The following is a 4,727-nucleotide window of genomic DNA, read 5'->3' as shown; positions in this document are numbered from 1 at the left end:
GAGTGGTCCCGCAAAAATTTTTTCTTGGACCGGGCCTTCCTTCCCGGCCCTGTCGGTGTGCTCTGCAGTAGGGTGCTCCATACAAATTTTCCTTATGTGGAATTTTTCAGTGTAAAATAAGGTTTCTCCAATCGATCGCGGGTTTCACTTTTCATCATTTGCTAGGTCTAACTATGATGTTTTGAGTGGTCCCGCAAAAATTTTTTCTTGGACCGGGCCTTCCTTCCCGGCCCTGTCGGTGTGCTCTGCAGTAGGGTGCTCCATACAAATTTTCCTTATGTGGAATTTTTCAGTGTAAAATAAGGTTTCTCCAATCGATCGCGGGTTTCACTTTTCATCATTTGCTAGGTCTAACTATGATGTTTTGAGTGGTCCCGCAAAAATTTTTTCTTGGACCGGGCCTTCCTTCCCGGCCCTGTCGGTGTGCTCTGCAGTAGGGTGCTCCATACAAATTTTCCTTATGTGGAATTTTTCAGTGTAAAATAAGGTTTCTCCAATCGATCGCGGGTTTCACTTTTCATCATTTGCTAGGTCTAACTATGATGTTTTGAGTGGTCCCGCAAAAATTTTTTCTCTTGGCCAGTCGACCCTTTCGTCCATGTCGGTGTGTTCTGCAGTAGGGTGCTCCATACAAATTTTCCTTATGTGGAATTTTTCAGTGTAAAATAAGGTTTCTCCAATCGATCGCGGGTTTCACTTTTCATCATTTGCTAGGTCTAACTATGATGTTTTGAGTGGTCCCGCAAAAATTTTTTCTTGGACCGGGCCTTCCTTCCCGGCCCTGTCGGTGTGCTCTGCAGTAGGGTGCTCCATACAAATTTTCCTTATGTGGAATTTTTCAGTGTAAAATAAGGTTTCTCCAATCGATCGCGGGTTTCACTTTTCATCATTTGCTAGGTCTAACTATGATGTTTTGAGTGGTCCCGCAAAAATTTTTTCTTGGACCGGGCCTTCCTTCCCGGCCCTGTCGGTGTGCTCTGCAGTAGGGTGCTCCATACAAATTTTCCTTATGTGGAATTTTTCAGTGTAAAATAAGGTTTCTCCAATCGATCGCGGGTTTCACTTTTCATCATTTGCTAGGTCTAACTATGATGTTTTGAGTGGTCCCGCAAAAATTTTTTCTTGGACCGGGCCTTCCTTCCCGGCCCTGTCGGTGTGCTCTGCAGTAGGGTGCTCCATACAAATTTTCCTTATGTGGAATTTTTCAGTGTAAAATAAGGTTTCTCCAATCGATCGCGGGTTTCACTTTTCATCATTTGCTAGGTCTAACTATGATGTTTTGAGTGGTCCCGCAAAAATTTTTTCTTGGACCGGGCCTTCCTTCCCGGCCCTGTCGGTGTGCTCTGCAGTAGGGTGCTCCATACAAATTTTCCTTATGTGGAATTTTTCAGTGTAAAATAAGGTTTCTCCAATCGATCGCGGGTTTCACTTTTCATCATTTGCTAGGTCTAACTATGATGTTTTGAGTGGTCCCGCAAAAATTTTTTCTTGGACCGGGCCTTCCTTCCCGGCCCTGTCGGTGTGCTCTGCAGTAGGGTGCTCCATACAAATTTTCCTTATGTGGAATTTTTCAGTGTAAAATAAGGTTTCTCCAATCGATCGCGGGTTTCACTTTTCATCATTTGCTAGGTCTAACTATGATGTTTTGAGTGGTCCCGCAAAAATTTTTTCTTGGACCGGGCCTTCCTTCCCGGCCCTGTCGGTGTGCTCTGCAGTAGGGTGCTCCATACAAATTTTCCTTATGTGGAATTTTTCAGTGTAAAATAAGGTTTCTCCAATCGATCGCGGGTTTCACTTTTCATCATTTGCTAGGTCTAACTATGATGTTTTGAGTGGTCCCGCAAAAATTTTTTCTTGGACCGGGCCTTCCTTCCCGGCCCTGTCGGTGTGCTCTGCAGTAGGGTGCTCCATACAAATTTTCCTTATGTGGAATTTTTCAGTGTAAAATAAGGTTTCTCCAATCGATCGCGGGTTTCACTTTTCATCATTTGCTAGGTCTAACTATGATGTTTTGAGTGGTCCCGCAAAAATTTTTTCTCTTGGCCAGTCGACCCTTTCGTCCATGTCGGTGTGTTCTGCAGTAGGGTGCTCCAACCAAGTTTTCCTAATGAAAGTTTTTCGTGGTTTCGTGTGAGTTAAAAACTCCGGAACTTGGCTTATTTTCACCATAATTTCCACATATGGTGACCAACTCAATAAACGTTTTGTGCGTATCCTATGGACAGTTTTTCGCGTTCAACTTGGTGAACTAGGGTTGTTTTCCCGAAGGGTAGAAAAATCTGGACTTAGCCAAATTTTGAAATCTCCAACCAATCTTGGCCTGTTAGATTATCTTGGTTGGGTTGCTATGGGCTGCTACGGCCTACTTGATAGGCAATGTTTCAACTCTTGGAAGCTTTCGTGGTTGTTTAGAACTGTCCATGGCCTTCTTGATAGAAATGGCTTATGGTGGCCATGGACTTAGCAACATTTTGAGATCCAATCTTGGCCTGTTAGAGTATCTTGGTTGGTTTGCTATGGGCTGGTACGGCCTACTTGATAGGCAATGTTTCAACTCTTGGAAGCTTTCGTGGTTGCTAAGCACTGTCCATGGCCTTCTTGATAGAAATGGCTTATGGTGGCCATGGACTTAGCAACATTTTGAGATCCAATCTTGGCCTGTTAGAGTATCTTGGTTGGTTTGCTATGGGCTGGTACGGCCTACTTGATAGGCAATGTTTCAACTCTTGGAAGCTTTCGTGGTTGCTAAGCACTGTCCATGGCCTTCTTGATAGAAATGGCTTATGGTGGCCATGGACTTAGCCAAATTTTGAAGTCTCCAACCAATCTTGGCCTGTTAGAGTATCTTGGTTGGGTTGCTATGGGCTGCTACGGCCTACTTGATAGGCAATGTTTCAACTCTTGGAAGCTTTCGTGGTTGCTAAGCACTGTTCGTGGCCTTCTTGATAGAAATGGCTTATGGTGGCCATGGACTTAGCCAAATTTTGAATTATCCAACCAATCTTGGCCTGTTAGAGTATCTTGGTTGGGTTGCTATGGGCTGCTACGGCCTACTTGATAGGCAATGTTTCAACTCTTGGAAGCTTTCGTGGTTGCTAAGCACTGTCCATGGCCTTCTTGATAGAAATGGCTTATGGTGGCCATGGACTTAGCAAAATTTTGAATTCTCCAACCAATCTTGGCCTGTTAGAGTATCTTGGTTGGGTTGCTATGGGCTGCTACGGCCTACTTGATAGGCAATGTTTCAACTCTTGGAAGCTTTCGTGGTTGCTAAGCACTGTTCGTGGCCTTCTTGATAGAAATGGCTTATGGTGGCCATGGACTTAGCAAAATTTTGAATTCTCCAACCAATCTTGGCCTGTTAGAGTATCTTGGTTGGGTTGCTATGGGCTGGTACGGCCTACTTGATAGGCAATGTTTCAACTCTTGGAAGCTTTCGTGGTTGCTAAGCACTGTCCATGGCCTTCTTGATAGAAATGGCTTATGGTGGCCATGGACTTAGCCAAATTTTGAAGTCTCCAACCAATCTTGGCCTGTTAGAGTATCTTGGTTGGGTTGCTATGGGCTGCTACGGCCTACTTGATAGGCAATGTTTCAACTCTTGGAAGCTTTCGTGGTTGCTAAGCACTGTCCATGGCCTTCTTGATAGAAATGGCTTATGGTGGCCATGGACTTAGCCAAATTTTGAAGTCTCCAACCAATCTTGGCCTGTTAGAGTATCTTGGTTGGGTTGCTATGGGCTGCTACGGCCTACTTGATAGGCAATGTTTCAACTCTTGGAAGCTTTCGTGGTTGCTAAGCACTGTCCATGGCCTTCTTGATAGAAATGGCTTATGGTGGCCATGGACTTAGCCAAATTTTGAAGTCTCCAACCAATCTTGGCCTGTTAGATTATCTTGGTTGGTTTGCTATGGGCTGGTACGGCCTACTTGATAGGCAATGTTTCAACTCTTGGAAGCTTTCGTGGTTGCTTAGGATAAAAACCCCGACGAGAAAGGTTTCCCGGACTTATAAAAATAACCGATTAGCCCCAAGGACACATCTTCCTTGAAAGGCTAATCATGCACCACACACCACACCACCCATAGGCTTGCAAGCAGCACTCTTGTCGAGTGCAGCAAGCCTATGCTCACATCAACTACCGTACACGTACCACCATAGGCTTGCAAGCAGCACTCTTGTCGAGTGCAGCAAGCCTATGCTCATCAACTACCATACGTACCACCACAGCCTTGCAAGCAGCACTCTTGTCGAGTGCAGCAAGCCTATACTCCACGAACTAACCACTTCACCACCAAGCATGGGTCGCCTGAGAGGATCGATGCGAACGCATCTCTACAACTCGCAGCTCCCAGCCTGTAGTCCCGTCGTTTGCGGGCGGTCGAAGGTGTCGAAACTAGTTGTATCCACGGTCGACGGGAGCACAGCCACCAGGGTTCCCTGTGATAAGGTACTTCCACGTGCAGCGTGCACCCGCCCGTTGCGGCTCAGTCTAGTGCTATAGCGGGGATGAGACGGCAGTGTGCACGGGGCAGCACCGACGGATCTCAGAGGGTTGTTAAGCCCGCTAGCTTCCGATCACCTAATGGGTTTATGATGCGCTATCAGCTCGGATTGGATACGACCTTAGAGGCGTTCAGGCATAATCCAGCGGACGTAGCGTCATACCAAAGTCCGGTCGAACTAGTATTGAGCCAGTGGTCCGTACCTGTGGTTCCTCTCGTACT

This window comes from Anopheles marshallii, assembly GCF_943734725.1.
Source record: "Anopheles marshallii chromosome X unlocalized genomic scaffold, idAnoMarsDA_429_01 X_unloc_72, whole genome shotgun sequence".
Taxonomy (NCBI): domain Eukaryota; kingdom Metazoa; phylum Arthropoda; class Insecta; order Diptera; family Culicidae; genus Anopheles; species Anopheles marshallii.
Note: the sequence above shows the minus strand (reverse complement) of the source record.